Below are 18634 nucleotides of genomic sequence, written 5' to 3'. Positions count from 1 at the left end.
TATTATATAAACTGTCCTTGCATTTAGGAGTAAAAACAGGTTCTTTATACTAACAATAATAAAAATGAAAAAAATGTTCAAAACGTAAACACAACACGAAAGCAAAAACATTTCACATTAACAACAACGTGATGGTTTCAATGCTGCAATGGTTATTTACTCCAGGTAATCCTCTGTAGCTCAAAAATTAAGGAAAACCGTTCATATTCTAACGAGCTAAGGCTTAAAGTACCTTGCAGCATGTTTCTTTCCCGAATTTTCTATTTTGTTTCAAATCGTATTTGCTTTATACGGAGTAAATTGTGGAGTCGTTCTGAATCCAGTGTGAGAAAGAGTTTTTTGGTACGAGCAGTTTTATTCTATTTTCTACGGTTTGACAATGTGAATGCAGTGGTATCGGCGATCGATGGAACACATCAATTCTGTTTTCGGACTGTACTTTGGATGAACAAACTATTTTTCTTGATGTCTTTGGTTAATCAAATTCAGTGAGTACAAATTTATAAGTATCTTAAATATAAGCTCATAATATTAGGAAGCTCATAATTTTCGTTGAAATATGGGAGCGTAATCAAATAATTATTGGTCTCTACGGGAGGATATAAAGGTCATTTGAAATATAAATTGGGACCAAAAAATTAACTACTTTTCAAAAGTTTATCGTACCCAAAAGTATCATTTTAATTATAATGTTATTTTTTATGATAGCTGTTATCTAGAATTATTTCATGTTCTATACATAATTAATTAATTGTAAACTATAAAGTTTCCTGTCTTTCTTGACGTGACAACGTCTTATAATTCGATAGAGCCGGCTGCACGCCCAAAAAAACATGACGCATGCGGCGTTACCTCGCTCTGAGGCGTTCCATGTCAGGCTTGAAGTGCAAGCGAGAGCGCGGAACGAGCGACAAAGAAGCACAATCGTTGTCACGTTCAACTAGCGTCAGTGAACCGACTTTACAGACAACCAATTTTTTTTTAAAGTAGATACTTACCGGCCACATAATTAAAGTTGTTCAATTTCTACAAGCTCTTTCTATGAGCTGTTAATCATGATAATATAATTAATGTCAACTCACAAATTTCACTAAAATGTATTTATAAAGTTTACAAGAATAGAAAATGTATTATTTTAATAAATAAACTACAAGTAAGATTCTGTAATATTAACATTGCATTGCACTCAAATATCACAGACGACGTGACACTTATTAAGTAATATATGGCTCAGTAACACCCTCGCGATTACATACAATATGAAAAAACCGTAACAGAGAACAATTTATAATTCCAAATGTCAGCTAAAGTCACGCAAGTTACAATATTGCGAAAATACCAAGAAAGCTTGACGTGTGGTGACACTTGTGAATATAGTATAACCACAAATTACACTTTTGTTAGATGTTAATCGAACTATACTTGACTTTACTTATTTATACTAATACTAGGTTTCCACCCGCGGCTTCGCCCGCGCAGTCAAAGAAAAACCCGCATAGTTCCCGTTCCCATGGGATTTCCGGGATTGCGTCATTTTCCCGGGATTAAAGCCTATGTCCTATCTCCATACCAAATTTCATGCAAATTGGTTCAGTAGTTTAGGCGTGATTGAGTAACAGACAGACAGACATTTATAATATTAGTATGAATTATAAAGCTCAAGAGTTTGTCTGAATTAACGCGCTATTTTCAGTACGCACGGGTCGGATTTGAAAAATTATTTCACTGTTGGATAGTCTATTTATCGAGGAAGGCTTAAGGTTGTATATTGTCACGCTAAGACCAATACGAACGGAACAATGCGTATTTGTATCGGTCTTTTCGTGCAAACGCTGAGTAAAACCGCGGGCACAGCTAGTTATGCGATATTTTAGAACATTTTTTGCGGGAAAAATCTTATAATAAAACACAATATATAATTCCAAATGTCAGCTAAGTTACAATATTACGAAAATACCAAGCCGACTTGACGTGTGGTGACACGTGCGAATGTAGTATAACCACACATTTTCATTTAGTTCAGATATTAATCGAAATATTTTCACTTTTGATATTATACGTTATTTTTTCTGAGGATTTTTCATGTCACATTGTTTAATATTAGATTTCAACGCGTTACGAAGTTAGATGTTTAGTGAAAAATGTTATTTTATTTATTTCAATAGAAAAAATGTTATATTACTGTTATCAGTCGTCATATTAGTTGTTATGACATAAAACACAATATACAGATACAAGATACATCCCAACTTAAAATAACGGAAAATTACTACAGAAAATACAAAATATCAGCACTAAAATAATGTCACCCCTTAAATAATGTCAATAATATTAAAACCAATAAATTAAACCAATACAAAGTATTATTAATCAATGAATAAAACCCGCTAGAGCTCTGCCAGTCGCACGATATTACCTATTACGTCTTAAACAATAGATATATTAAATTTTCTTAATAAAGTAATTCTTATGTTAATTATTTAACTTTTAATAGAAGAATGTTAAGTATGAAAATTAGTTCACTAATTGGAGAATTTATTCTAATTACACATTTTATTAGTGTTATTTCATTGTAATGAATTCGATAAAAATCATCTGCATAGCATGTCAATGCATTTATTTGTGTTCGATTGTCCATCTTTTACGTCGCAACGGAGCGATTTGTTTTTGGAGATAGTTAGGAGGCTAGAGAATGACCTTCTTACCACTGTGATAATCCCATGGGAATTGCCATAATATATTACATGGGCAACGCAGTGAACCAGCTGATCACAAGACAATTTTAGAGAGTCTAGGGATACTAAACAAGGCACATGTGAACTATGAGCAACAACGAGCATCCAATTTGCTTCCTGCTGGGACTTAATCGTAATAACGGATAATAATAATTTAAGAGTGAGAGGCGACATTATCAAGATTAACGCGTACATAATAGTAGACATATAGCCTTGCTAAAAGTTCTGACTCTGCTACTAAAAGCACAACAGAACATAATGGTAATTTAAATTGTTTATGATAACTTTAAAATAGTTTTAAACATTTAATTGTTCTAATTAATGTTGGCGAAGCTAATATATTCTCCATTTGGATTCCCCGTTGGATCCTTAACGTGAATTCGCTTGTTAATAATATTGTTAATAGTTTAATATTGGTTTTTGGAGACAAATCTATCGATAGAAATAACAATAGGATGTCAAAACTCAACGTTGATCAAAATCATTCAAAAGTAATTTCAATCGATAATTTCTAAAACATTAAACATAATCATACAAAAGTGTGTGTGCAAAACTGTACAGGTACATTGTTTTGTTAAATTGCTCTAGCGAATATGGAAAATGTAAATCGATGGAGGGAAAGCGTCAAAATTGATGTCAACCTAAAAGCGTTTGGATTTAAATATGCAATGCATTATCTTTATGGACGTATGCATTTAATGTGACATGTTTGTCTATTAGTTAGTGAGGTCAAATATGAATGGAATCGTTTGCTTAACAGAAAGACATTTACCTTATTATTTGGATTTTTTTGTGCTGAACTAATTACATAACTACCTACGCGCTTTGAAACAATAATTATGACTCCCAGTAAACCTCACAATGAGTGATAGTTTAATAATTAAGAAAGAGCTTGTATCACACGTGTCAGAAGTGAAACTTCTGTGGCAAGATTCAAAATCGTCGCCTAACTCCATGACGTGACGGTATTGCCATGACGTGACCTTGATATATTACTTTCAACGCGCATTATGAAGTAAAAGGTACGAAATATATTTTTTTAATAAAGAAAATGGTCCTAAAACCTTATTGACCCAAATGTGCCCCACGGCAACGCCCATAAAATATTCACTTGTGAGCGCCCTGCATTTTGTCTGCCCCAGATCTTTTGCAATCTTGAGCCAAATTTCGAGACATCTTGAATACTTTGTTAATTAAACTATGCATGATTTATGTCTGTTTGTTTCTTGATATATGGGGAAGTCGATTTCCGAAGGAGTCTCACAAAATGTTCTATTAGACAGTGAGTTTGATTCTACATTAAATAAGAACAGAGAAATTGATGTAGATTTAATTTACCCCATTCAGCACAAGGTAGGAACACGGCACTTCCTTTTTTTCTGTGATGTAAAACTGTAATCATTTTTATTTTACTAATATTATAAATGTGAAAGGGTGTTTTTTCTTTCACGCCGTAACGTAGCAATTGTATAATTTGATTGTTGTGTTTGTTTAGATAGACTAGAGATTACAATGACAATATTAAAGTTTACCATATTATATTCTACTAAGATGATATAACACGAATTTAACAGTTTGCATATAAATTTTTGCCAAATTGGCTTGTTAGTTTGTACTCGAAAGAGAAACGAACATCTTCAAACTTTTGATTTTATTATAGACTAGCTTCCGCCCGCGACTCCGTCCGTTAAAATTCTTTGAATAAGGTACATTGCTTTAGTAAGTAAAAGTAAAAGTCTTTTACTCATAGCTTCTCCAAGCAAAAATTGAAAATATTTCAAAATATGTAAGTATAATGCTATTTTAACTCTGTTCATTTAAAGTATTTAATTCTACGCCGAAAGCACTAAACCGATATATTTTAATTAGTAAGATGAAAAGCTGACCTGAAAAACGAAATTATTATCTTATTTATATAACAGGGAAACGTATGTAAACATCCAACTCAGGAATTCTAAGACGTAAAAATAAATATTGCGTATTTATGTAACATCAAAGAGCATTGGATATAAAAGCGCCAGGAGAAATACAAAATGTAACATATATTTAAATTAAATTAAATTAATTAACAATTTTAGGCTGAACAATAATTCTAACTGGTAATTATCAAATTAACCTTTTACTATCCCTCTAGAGTACGAACAATGAATACATAATTATTCTGTAACAACGCAGAAATACAGATATAATAATATTATATTATAGAGCTTGTTGCTACGAAAATATAGTAAATACTTGTAATTTTCATTAAGTACAATATTATTAACTACCTACCTATAATAGTTACTTACTTACTTAACTAGCTCTGCGACCCAAACAGAGTCTTGGCTTCCGACACAAGTTCACGCCACTTTCCTCGATCGCGCGCAGTTTCTTGCCAATTGACGGCCTCCAGATTGCGTAGATCGGCTGCTGTTGCGTCGCTCCATCGATATCTGGGACGGCCCACGGGGCGTCGGCCAGTTGGAATGCCCAGATATGCCTTTTTCACGGCCCGATCATCCCCCATTCTTAAAACGTGACCGAGCCATCGGAGGCGTTGCGCCTTTGTCTGGCCAATGATGTTGGGCTCGGCCACAAGGTGTTGAATTTCAGCGTTTTTACGGATCCTGAAGCTACCATCTGGCTCTTTAACGGGACCCAGGATTTTGCGCAGAAATTTTCGTTCGGCGACGAGTAGCTTATTTTCCTCCTTTAGCGTCAGCGTCCAAGTTTCACAACCGTACATAATCCGTAACCGTACGTAATAATAGTTACAATGCGAACTTAATTTTATTATTAAAAAATACTATCTATATCCCGCATTGCTCCATTGCTATTGGTCTTAGCGTGATGACTATAGTATATAGCCTTCCTCGATAAAGGGGCTATCTAACGCTGAAAAAATTTTTAAAAAGAGACCCGGACTTCCTGTAATTAGCGCGTTCAACCAAATCAACAAACTCCTCAACTTAAGTGTAGATCCGTCTGCTTCTATTCACTAAAATAGGTACTAATTATATTTATTGGTATAAGTACCTATATTTTGAATTTTATTTTGCACACAAATATCTAACTAAACACCAACAGTTAAAAATACATTCCTCCAATTTGTCACCCCAAAATAACCGATCATTATCCCTTAATCTCCAGTTTCCAGACAATCTGTTAGATAACCTTCGATTTATGATGACGAGATATTTTATGGACCCTTTTCACAATGGGCAGCGTTGGGCGAGTAGAGGCAATCACGATAGTGTAGTGGGCCAATGTCTATGATCGACCGTCATTGTAGATGTTTATTTATAATCGCGGCAAACATCGGCAATCATATTTTGTTGGGCCAACGCTGCCCATTGTGTAGAGGGCTCATTATAGGTTGTTCTGATTAATGTAGCTTGAATAAAATGACCAAATGTCACTGACACGGTGCCCTGTGTCGAATTTGATAAAGTTTAAGTCGATCTCTCAATCAATAAATTAAAGCATAGATCATGTGTTAATTTATTATTTAGATGATAAGGGACATAAACAATATGTTGTAAGTGGGATAAATTTTTTTGCTTGGTTGGAATTCAATCATAAATTGTTACAAACTTCTTTGAACAAATAATAATGTTGAAATTAAATTCTAATGTGTAACATTAAAATATACCTAGCAATCACTTTTTTTTCTAACCATGTTTACAATACCACATACATTAATTTTAAACTTTTTAATTAAATTTAATTTTTGAGGTACATTTTATAAAAATTAAAACAATGCTGTATTCTGTATTTTAATATTTACTTATTCACTTTATATCTCAGAAATGTTCGTTTTCGTCGTTATTAAATTTTAAAGGAAACAATACAACTTTATTTCTTGCAAAATATATTATGTAGGTACACATTTGGTTATCCAATGTTGGTAAAAGGTAAAATAGCTTAGATTAGGTTAGTCAAGTTACTTACAAAACCGAGTTTTCCAAGATACATTATTATTATAAAATTTGGTAATGTTTCGTACATAAGGTTTCTCTTCTGTGGTTTTTAGGAATGTGTTGAAATCCGTTTTAGGATTAAATTTCTAAATTTAAAAGCCTTAAATAAAAACTAAAAATAGGTACATTGCGCATTTTGAATTTGGCACATGATAAAAAGGATTTGCTAATTGTACCTATGAAAAATGTTTTACAGTCGATATCTTTAGAAATAAATTGTTATAATCTCAAAAATCCAATTAGCTTAAATTGAACATGTTAACATTATATTATGTCAAACCTTGTTTACAGTATTTTTGAAGTGAAAACTTCTTTAGCGGCGTTGTGTATAAAATCTTAAACTCGCGTCAGGAGTCAGAACACGTGGCCTGATCGAAAAAGCGTAAGACGGACTTTTTTTTTAGCCCTTATATTCTATCCGTTTCCAAAATATCAAACATGCTGAACGTTAATCAAGTTTTCACTTCTGCCGGCACTCCCGGAGTGCAACCCGTCTTTTTTTTATAACTTGATGTTTAATATTTTTTATCTAACTAGGTAGTAGGCTGTATACTACAAGGAAATATTAACTCTCCTCTATTTAGAAACCTGGAATATTTTAAAATTAACAAAAGTTCTGAATAGGTAAGTAATTAATACTTAATTAAATAGTACATAGTAATTTAATTTAATATTACCTAGACTGAAAAAAAGCAAATAAATGTAAGTAAATCATTTAAAATAAATTAATTATTTAGCTTTTCGCCAAATATAATAAAAATAAGTAATAAAATTTATTTTCCGACAATCCAGGCACACAGAGCTTGTCTATTCGGTATACTAATAAAACCCGACCTAAATACATAATATTATTTAGGGATAAGTAATAAAATTCCAGTATTTAGATTAAATCTCTTATCTTTTTCTAGTTTATATTTGTTTTTCTATACTTCAATAATTTATTAGTTGTTTCATAATAAAATATTTTAATTCATATCCGCAATCGTTACTGGTGCATTCCTATCACGTAATCTATATGCGTTTTTACTATATAATTATAATAATTATTAAGTCTAATAAATAGGGAAAAAAACATAGGATGTGGCAATAATTATCTCGTACTTGAAATTATTTATTTATTTTTTGCCGCGGATATTTAAAAGAAAACATCCTGTACATAATATTAAAAAGCTTAAAAGTGAATCAAAACAATACCATAAAACAGCTTACCAATATAACGTCGGCTTATGTAAAAACAAGCACACACCCAAAAACCAACTTTCGAACTTTTGAAGTTGCGCAAAACACGAGATGAAATTCCGAAAAACGTAAACACGTCCGCTCACGACGACGGTCACAACACCACTGAAGGCTTTCTGAAACGTCAAACGACCACAGTGGATAAACCATGTACCAATATATCTTGGTCTCTGCATCATGCTAATCATTCATTTGCAAATTAATATCTTTACTTAGAATAAAATCGTAGTCAAAACTATATTGAATATTTTTTTTAAAGTAAACTTGGGCTTTGGAATATAATATTATCTACAATCGATATCGAAGCCAAAAATATAGTTTTTAGAAATTATGTATGTTTGTCAATATATCGCCGTCCCCGGAGAATATTTGATAACTGCAAAAACACAACTGTTCAGGAGAAATAAAAAACCGATAATTGACTAAAACATACCAAGCTATAGACGTAGAGAGATAAAAAAGACTCAGTGGTAGCTAATTTTTTAACCTTTTATTTTGTATCAAAATATAATAAATAACTTTAAGAGAACTGATGATAATTAAAATTTAAAAAGATAGGCATTTGAATGACATGTAAATTTACTAATACACACTTATCATTTTATTCTCGTTCATATTGGACATATTATGCATTAATGGATAATATCCAATGAACTTTTATTCTGGGGGTTTTTAATAAGACAAATAGACAATATAAGAGTAATTGTTCGTGTTCGTGTTCGTGTTCGTTTTTGAATTTGAATTTGAGTTTTTGAGATTGAGTTTGAGTTTGAGTTTGATGTTCGTGTTTGATATTCGTGTTTGATGTTCGTGTTTGATGTTCGTGTTCGTGTTCGATGTTCGTGTTCAATTTTCGTGTTCGTGTTCGATGTTCGTGTTCGTGTTCGTGTTCGTGTTTGTGTTCGATGTTCGTGATCAATGTTCGTGTTCGTGTTCGTGTTCGTGTTCGATGTTCGTGTTCGATGTTCGTGTTCGTGTTCGATGTTCGTGATGTTCGTTCGTTCATCGAAGTGTTCGTGTTCGATGTTCGTGTTCGTGTTCGATGTTCGTGTTCGATGTTCGTGTTCGTGTTCGTGTTCGTGTTCGTGTTCGTGTTCGATGTTCGTGTTCGATGTTCGTGTTCGTAATCGATGTTCGTGATGTTCGTTCGTTCATCGAAGTGTTCGTGTTCGTGTTCGATGTTCGTGTTCGTGTTCGTGTTCGTGTTCGTGTTCGTGTTCGTGTTCGTGTTCGTGTTCGTGTTCGTGTTCGTGTTCGTGTTCGTGTTCGTGTTCGTGTTCGTGTTCGTGTTCGTGTTCGATGTTCGTGTTCGTGTTCGATGTTCGTGTTCGTGTTGGTGTTCGTGTTCGTGTTCGTGTTCGATGTTCGTGTTCGTGTTCGATGTTCGTGTTCGATGTTCGTGTTCGATGTTCATGTTCGTGTTCGTGTTCAATGTTCGTGTTCGTGTTCGTGTTCGTGTTCGTGTTCGTGTTCGTGTTCGTGTTCGTGTTCGTGTTCGTGTTCGATGTTCGTGTTCGTGTTCGTGTTCGATGTTCGTGTTCGTGTTCGAGTTCAATGTTCGTGTTCGTGTTCGTGTTCGATGTTCGTGTTCGATGTTCGTGTTCGTGTTCGTGTTCGTGTTCGTGTTCGTGTTCGTGTTCATGTTCGATGTTCGTGTTCGTGTTCGATGTTCGTGTTCGATGTTCGTGTTCGTGTTCGATGTTCGTGATGTTCGTTCGTTCATCGAAGTGTTCGTGTTCGTGTTCGATGTTCGTGTTCGTGTTCGATGTTCGTGATGTTCGTTCGTTCATCGAAGTGTTCGTGTTCGTGTTCGTGATGTTCGTTCGTTCATCGAAGTGTTCGTGTTCGTGTTCGTGTTCGATGTTCGTGTTCGTGTTCGTGATGTTCGTTCGTTCATCGAAGTGTTCGTGTTCGTGTTCGTGTTCGATGTTCGTGATGTTCGTTCGTTCATCGAAGTGTTCGTGTTCGTGTTCGTGATGTTCGTTCGTTCATCGAAGTGTTCGTGTTCGTGTTCGATGTTCGTGTTCGTGTTCGATGTTCGATGTTCGTGTTCGTGTTCGATGTTCGTGTTCGATGTTCGTGTTCGTGTTCGATGTTCGTGTTCGATGTTCGTGTTCGTGTTCGATGTTCGTGATGTTCGTTCGTTCATCGAAGTGTTCTTGTTCGTGTTCGATGTTCGTGTTCGATGTTCGTGTTCGTGTTCGATGTTCGTGATGTTCGTTCGTTCATCGACGTGTTCGTGTTCGTGTTCGTGTTCGATGTTCGTGTTCGTGTTCGTGTTCGTGTTCGTGTTCGTGTTCGATGTTCGTGTTCGATGTTCGTGTTCGTGTTCGTGTTCGTGTTCGTGTTCGTGTTCGTGTTCGTGTTCGTGTTCGTGTTCGTGTTCATGTTCGATGTTTGTGTTCGATGTTCGTGTTCGTGTTCATGTTCATGTTCGTGTTCGTGTTCGTGTTCGATGTTCGTGTTCGTGTTCGATGTTCGTGATGTTCGTTCGTTCATCGACGTGTTCGTGTTCGTGTTCGTGTTCGATGTTCGTGTTCGTGTTCGTGTTCGTGTTCGTGTTCGTGTTCGTGTTCGATGTTCGTGTTCGATGTTCGTGTTCGTGTTCGTGTTCGTGTTCGATGTTCGTGTTCGATGTTCGTGTTCGTGTTCGATGTTCGTGTTCGATGTTCGTGTTGGTGTTCGATGTTCGTGATGTTCGTTCGTTCATCGAAGTGTTCGTGTTCGTGTTCGATGTTCGTGTTCGTGTTCGTGTTCGATGTTCGTGTTCGTGTTCGTGTTCGTGTTCGTGTTCGTGTTCGTGTTCGTGTTCGTGTTCGATGTTCGTGTTCGTGTTCGATGTTCGTGATGTTCGTTCGTTCATCGAAGTGTTCGTGTTCGTGTTCGATGTTCGATGTTCGTGTTCGTGTTCGTGTTCGTGTTCGTGTTCGATGTTCGTGTTCGATGTTCGTGTTCGTGTTCGTGTTCATGTTCGATGTTCGTGTTCGTGTTCGATGTTCGTGATGTTCGTTCGTTCATCGAAGTGTTCGTGTTCGTGTTCGTGTTCGTGTTCGTGTTCGATGTTCGTGTTCGTGTTCGATGTTCGTGTTCGATGTTCGTGTTCATGTTCGTGTTCGTGTTCGATGTTCGTGTTCGTGTTCGATGTTCGTGTTCGATGTTCGTGTTCATGTTCGTGTTCGTGTTCGATGTTCGTGTTCGTGTTCGTGTTCGTGTTCGTGTTCGTGTTCGTGTTCATGTTCGATGTTCGTGTTCGATGTTCGTGTTCGTGTTCGATGTTCGATGTTCGTGTTCGTGTTCGTGTTCGTGTTCGTGTTCGATGTTCGTGTTCGTGTTCGTGTTCGATGTTCGTGTTCGTGTTCGATGTTCGTGTTCGATGTTCGTGTTCGTGTTCGTGTTCGTGTTCGTGTTCGTGTTCGTGTTCGTGTTCATGTTCGATGTTCGTGTTCGATGTTCGTGTTCGTGTTCGTTCATCGAAGTGTTCGTGTTCGATGTTCGTGTTCGTGTTCGTGATGTTCGTTCGTTCATCGAAGTGTTCGTGTTCGTGTTCGTGTTCGTGTTCGTGTTCGATGTTCGTGTTCGTGTTCGTGTTCGTGTTCGTGTTCGATGTTCGTGTTCGTGTTCGATGTTCGTGTTCGCTGTTCGTGTTCGTGTTCGATGTTCGATGTTCGTGTTCGTGTTCGTGTTCGATGTTCGTGTTCGATGTTCGTGTTCATGTTCGTGATGTTCGTTCGTTCATCGAAGTGTTCGTGTTCGTGTTCGTGTTCGTGTTCGTGTTCGTGTTCGATGTTCGTGTTCGTGTTCGATGTTCGTGTTCGATGTTCGTGTTCGTGTTCGTGTTCGTGTTCGTGTTCGTGTTCGTGTTCGTGTTCGTGTTCGTGTTCGTGTTCGTGTTCGTGTTCATGTTCGATGTTCGTGTTCGATGTTCGTGTTCGTGTTCATGTTCATGTTCGTGTTCGTGTTCGTGTTCGTGTTCGTGTTCGTGTTAGTGTTCGATGTTCGTGTTCGATTTTCGTGTTCGTGTTCGATGTTCGTGTTCGTGTTCGTGTTCGTGTTCGATGTTCGATGTTCGTGTTCGATGTTCGTGTTCGTGTTCGTGTTCGTGTTTGATGTTCGTGTTCGTGTTCGTGTTCGATGTTCGTGTTCGTGTTCGATGTTCGTGTTCGATGTTCGTGTTCGTGTTCGATGTTCGTGTTCGTGTTCGATGTTCGTGTTCGATGTTCGTGTTCGATGTTCGTGTTCGTGTTCGTGTTCGATGTTCGTGTTCGTGTTCGATGTTCGTGTTCGTGTTCGTGATCGATGTTCGTGTTCGTGTTCGATGTTCGTGTTCGATGTTCGTGTTCGTGTTCGTGTTCGATGTTCGTGTTCGTGTTCGTGTTCGTGTTCGTGTTCGTGTTCGTGTTCGATGTTCGTGTTCGTGTTCGATGTTCGTGTTCGTGTTCGTGTTCGATGTTCGTGTTCGTGTTCGTGTTCGTGTTCGTGTTCGTGTTCGTGTTCGTGTTCGTGTTCGTGTTCGTGTTCGTGTTCGTGTTCGTGTTCAATGTTCGTGTTCGCGTTCGTGTTCGTGTTCGTGTTCGTGTTCGTGTTTGATGTTCGAGTTCAATGTTCGTGTTCTTGTTCGTGTTCGTGTTCGTGTTCGTGTTCGATGTTCGTGTTCATGTTCGATGTTCGTGTTCAATGTTTGTGTTCGATGTTCGTGTTCGTGTTCGATGTTCTTGTTCGTGTTCGATGTTCGTGTTCGATGTTCGTGTTCGTGTTCGATGTTCGTGTTCGTGTTCGTGTTCGTGTTCGTGTTCGTGTCCGATGTTCGTGTTCGTGTTCGATGTTCGTGTTCGTGTTCGATGTTCGTGTTCGTGTTCGTGTTCGATGTTCGTCATTATTTCGCCGATTCGTTTTTCCGAGAATATTATTGTAATAACTATTATCACATTAAGAGTAAAGAAACTTTTTCACTATCATAATACTATCTTTATTTTCTAGTACGAATATGTTCTGGGAAAAAGCAGTGAATATTATTGTAATCTATAATATAAAAATGAATCGCAAAATGTGTTGGTAAGCGCATAACTCGAGAACGGCTGAACCGATTTCGTTAATTCTTTTTTTATTACATTTCTTCAAAATGTACCACGGGCGAAGCCGGGGCGGACCGCTAGTATCTTGTAACTTTGTGGATTACAGGAGAAAAATTACAAAAAAATTGTATAGATGTATTAGGCTACGTAGGCTTCAAATATCGCATAACAATAAAACTATGATAATGGCGATTATCATTTTTTCTCCGGGGACGGCGATATATATGTATGTCCGAGCTACAAAAAATACCTAACGCATGGATTTACTTCAAATTTGCATGAATGTTACTAACAGGTCGGGTCAGCATAATGTAGGCTATAATAATATAGGCGGAGCAATGCGGGTAAAACCGCGGGACACAGCTATTATTTATATAAGGGCGTTTGGAGGTCTTGTTAATTTGGTTGTAAATAGTATATTATTATCACAGATAATATAATATCTGTAATATTATCTCTTCATTCATTCATTCATCTAATATATATAAAAATGAAACCCGTTTCGCGTTTCACGGCATCACGTATGAACGGCTGAACCGATTTCGATAATTCTTTTTTTATTATATTCCTTGAAGTACGAAAATGGTTTTTATGTAAAGAAAACGAAAATATGTACCACGGGCGAAGCCGGGGCGGACCGCTTGTTCAATATAATATTTGTGGTTGTGATATCTTTTATTCGTAGCAAGGCTTATTAATGAATTCCGTCAGCTGTAAGATTTGGTAACTATTATTGTTCTTGACTGAAAATTAATTGATGTATTGATTTTATTTCTTGTAAGTATTTGTTCTTTGTTGGTTTGCGGGTATTTGGATAGTATATTTCTGTTAACTCAGCCCCCGGAATCACAGACACAATAGAAAATCTATTGTGTCGTGGTCCGATCGGGCCGCTCGGGGCTCAATGGGTTAAAATATAATGTGGTGCTCGATTTAAATCGTATACTTTAATAAAGTTGTGTTATTAGTATTAATTTCTGATTCGAAATTCAAATAGCTCACGAGTCCATCATGATAATTTAATTTTTCTTTTTATACTAAAGTCAATATTGTGTTCTAGAGAAAATGAATTTCGAATTTGAAGTCATTTTTTCGTAAACATCGAACAAAATCTATATCTATCTATAATAATTGTATATAAAACTCAAAGGTGACTGATATAGTGATCTATCAACGCACAGCCCAAACCATTGGACGTATCGGGCTGAAATTTGGCATGTAGGTAGATGTTAGGACTAGGGCATGCACCCGGGTTTACCCGGTTCCGAAAAACCCGGGTAAACCCGGGTTTTTTGAAGATCTTGAGAACCGGGTCTGAATAGCTTGAAACCCGGTTCTCCCGGTTCCGACCAAAATATTAAAATATAAAGTATTATTTATATTTTGCTGCAACGTCAGACTCACGTGCATCGCGAATTTTCGTGCCACGCCTCAAGCGTGGCTCTGATTGGTTGTAACCTTAGATGCTATAAGTTTCCTACGGATGTATTACCAAAAAAAATTAGGCTTCAAAAATGACAAAAAATAGGCTACTGAAATATTTTCATTAGATTTGTCGTGAATTTGAAATGCTATTTCATTACTTAATGATCTAAGGTTTCATAATATATTGATCCTGTCATGTTTTTGTTTTTGGTATCAAGCTGAAATTTATATCGAATACTCAAGTCTTCGGTCCCTTGATGCTGTAAAAAAGTCAAACTCACAAGCCAACGCATCAAAAGATACAGACGTAAATGCTGTAAATTTTCGAAAATTTCGACATTCGCATGGGACTCTAAACCGACAGGGTACTTCTCATGAACACAGAGCCTCTAAATTTGGTAAAAGTAACGTCTTATAACACAGATGAATAAAAAATTGCTAGAAACATATATTTTCAAAGTTACAACAATATAAAAAATAGGTTCGGAGCGCGAGTCCGACTCGCACTTGGCCGGTTTTTTTGCTTTACAGTTTACAGTCATGGGCGTAGCTAGCCATGGGCTCAAGGTGGGGCAACAATAAAAAAATAATATGTAACTAGCAACTGTATGTACCCAAAGTCATATCCAGGTCTTCGAACCTCAAATGCCGGTGGCACGGCCGGCGGCTGCGCCGCCGGCATTTGCGAAGGCATTTGCGAAGGCATTTGCGAAGGCATTTGCGAAGGCATTTGCGAAGGCATTTGCGAAGGAATTTGCGAAGGCATTTGCGAAGGCATTTGCGAGGGCATTTGCGAAGGCATTTGCGAGGGCATTTGCGAGGGCATTTGCAAGGGCATTTGCGAAGGCATTTGCGTAGGCATTTGCGCGTGCGCTTGCGTACGCGCTTGCGAACGCGCCTGTGAACGCGCCTGCGAACGCGCCTGCGAACGCGCCTGCGAACGCGCCTGCGAACGCGCCTGCGAACGCGCCTGCGAACGCGCCTGCGAACGCGCCTGCGAACGCGCCTGCGAACGCGCCTGCGAACGCGCCTGCGAACGCGCCTGCGAGCGCGCCTGCGAGCGCGCCTGCGAGCGCGCCTGCGAGCGCGCCTGCGAGCGCGCCTGCGAACGCGCCTGCGAACGCGCCTGCGAACGCGCCTGCGAACGCGCCTGCGAACGCGCCTGCGAACGCGCCTGCGAACGCGCCTGCGAACGCGCCTGCGAACGCGCCTGCGAACGCGCCTGCGAACGCGCCTGCGAACGCGCCTGCGAACGCGCCTGCGAGCGCGCCTGCGAGCGCGCCTGCGAGCGCGCCTGCGAGCGCGCCTGCGAGCGCGCCTGCGAGCGCGCCTGCGAACGCGCCTGCGAACGCGCCTGCGAACGCGCTTGCAAACGCATTTGCGATGGCATTTGCGATGGCATCTTCTTTACCTTGAAAACTTTTTTATAACACTCACTTTATTCTGTGTAATATTTTCTGAAAGTTTTTTTTTCTAAGGCCCATATTTTTTTGAGTTGTAACTCACGTGACACGTTCTTTAGAACGTGAAACTTAAAACAAAATTGAAATTGGATAAAATAGTGGGGTAACTAACTGTACTACACTCATTTTTCTTACAGCTTATGTAACATAGAAGCCTCAGCTATTTTCTTTTTTCGTGTGTAATTCGTTATTCGAATTATTCTTATTCAAAACACCTTATTGTTCACCTACCACATCACGAAATAGATCCAAAATGTGTCCCTATCTTCAGCTGTTTGGTCGCTGGGCGTATGACAATTATTTGTTAATCAGTCATTGTAGATGTAAATAATACTAATGTTTTGATCTCATTTTCTGTGTCGACTGTCGACTTTCGAGAATCGAGTGTGAATTTTCTTACGGATATTAAGCTTAGTAGTTAGTACCTGGATAATTCAATTTTTAGATTTAGTTAGGTACCTTCCAGGTCAAAGCCTGGGTGGTGCAAACGCGCCACCCTGCCCCACCGTGGCTACGCCCATGTTTACAGTTAATGAATAAGGTTTAAGTTTATAGGTGATATTATGATAACAAGGTACTTTTATAAGACTGATAAATAAAGAGAAGTATTGAAATTTTGTTTCTTTATTAATTTAATAAAATAAGGGTTCATACGCACTATGCGGGTAGCCGCATTGCGGGTAGCCGTCCGGCTGACCGCAGGATGCGGTTGCGAATGCGGCCAGCCGGACGGCTACCCGCAATGCGGCTACCCGCATAGTGCGGTTGAAGAACCGTTGCGATTTGCGGTCATGTCGATCCATTTCAAAGTTGCAGCTATTTACTACATTTACACACGTTACGTATAGAAGAAAAGCAAAGAAAGAAGTACTGGGTGCATCCTTATTTGCAAACACGAGATGAGAGCAAGCATTTTGCAACCACGTGCACACACCCACTCAATGGCGGGCAGCCGCAGACTGAACCGCACAGTGCGTATAACCGACGGGCGGAGGTGTGGCTTGAAGGTGTGGAGGAAGGAAGGTGGAATTCCTCCATCGAAAAAGAGAGAATTTACGACTAGTCTACTCAACTGGCCAGCCGTTAAGATGCAGTTGCAGTTGATTCAAAAATATTACATTTTATAAATATTAAAACTATTTTGTGGTTGTTTTTTAAATAAAATATGTAAATAAACGAATGCAATAAATTCTCTTTTTTAAGGTATTTTATCAATTCTGGTATGTTATAACTAATTTCACAGGAATCCAAAAAAACATAAATTTATAATTGATATCTGATAAAAGTATGGGTTCCTATAATATGTAGATAAAAATAAATATTTAATATGTAGGTATATAATTGTAGTAAATAATGTAACATTAAAAAAATTTCATTCAATAAAATAATTTGCTTTCTAGCTTGCTTAGCAGCTAGTTCAGTATAAAATAATCTCAAATGTACACAACGTAGAGGATCACTTGTAATTATTATTTTAATATTAGATAAACTAATTACCGCTGTATCTAAATAAGGATTACGTACAACGTTTAATTAATACCTGGCTTAGAGCTTAGCCTTCACTAGTTTCTTGATTCGGATTTACTTGTTTCCAACAGTTTTAGTTCGTTGATAGTGGTTAACTTGGTTATTTAGGAACAATTTAGGATAGGAATATTATTATTTTTTAGTTTACAAGTAAGTAGTTTGTATAATGGGAAATATTCATGTTTTTCTTTTTTGTCTTAAATTAATAGTTTACTATTTTATAACGTAGAAAAAAATATTAATTGGCTTCAAAATACTCTAGATTTTTTTAACCCGTCAATTCCCAGTGTCACCTGTAGGTGACAGTAGTTTTATTTTTTTTCTACCACGTGACAATTTATTTTTGAATTCTACCATGTTTTTATCAAAGCTTTTTAGTTGAAATATCCATGTTTTTTTTCTGGCAAAGCTAATTATATGCTATATATCAAATTTGTTTAGTTGTTTCGCGCATATTTGAGGTAGTCAGAGTTTGTGTGATTCCTTGAAGTGTAAAGTGATATAAAAATGTCCCGACAGTAAGTATTGTTTTTTTTTCTTATTACATATAGTAAATGAATGTTTTATCTATAATATAAATATATTTTATGATAAAAATAACTATTAGCATCTTCACTACAGCGCTGAAAATATGCCGTGTCACCTGGAGGTGACACTGGGCATTATAATAACTTTATTATTCCGAATTCATTGTAAGTAATAAAAAGACTGTTGTTTATATTTTGTCTTATTGCTATGTGGTGATATTGTTTTAGAACTTGTTTACGTATTACAGGTTGACGTTAAATGAGATTGTCTAGGAGTTGCACGCCGGAGAAGACCCAGGCGATATTATTTTATTTCCTCCTGATGATGGTGTGGTGACTGACGAAGATAGTGGAGATGAAAATGACGCTAGTATTTTTCATTTTTCAAGTCGCATGCTTTGAACACAAGTAGAATGTCAAAATAACCCTTCTGTTTTTGGAGAAAATTGTGTACATGACGAAGAAGAAGTCGAAATACCGAAGAAAAAAGACCTTACAAAGCTTCTGATGAAATTATTGCCGCCATGTGGCATGACAACAGCATCGTCACCATTGTATCCAACTAACACGGATTGGATCATATCATAAAAGTAGATCGCATTGGATTTGTGGATAAAAAACGTGTTTTGGCATGAAAGCAGCTTACCAAAATGCATGGCTGATCAATGGGCTGATGAGACTAAC

At 37.5% G+C, this 18634-nt stretch overlaps 1 protein-coding gene across 1 annotated transcript in view; it reads right to left on the bottom strand.

Annotated features, from left to right (window-relative positions):
* Positions 1-8029, bottom strand: part of LOC123702815 — a 47380-nt gene extending 39351 nt beyond the window's left edge. The window contains exon 1 of the mRNA XM_045650617.1: positions 7907-8029. The gene's annotated coding sequence lies outside the window, so the exon portion shown is untranslated. The remainder of the gene's footprint in view (positions 1-7906) is intronic.
* Positions 8030-18634: the final 10605 nt, after the last annotated feature.

Source organism: Colias croceus, chromosome 24 (assembly GCF_905220415.1).
Source record: "Colias croceus chromosome 24, ilColCroc2.1".
Classification (NCBI taxonomy): Eukaryota; Metazoa; Arthropoda; class Insecta; order Lepidoptera; family Pieridae; genus Colias; species Colias croceus.
Note: the sequence above shows the minus strand (reverse complement) of the source record. Positions and strands in the feature narration are given on the sequence as shown.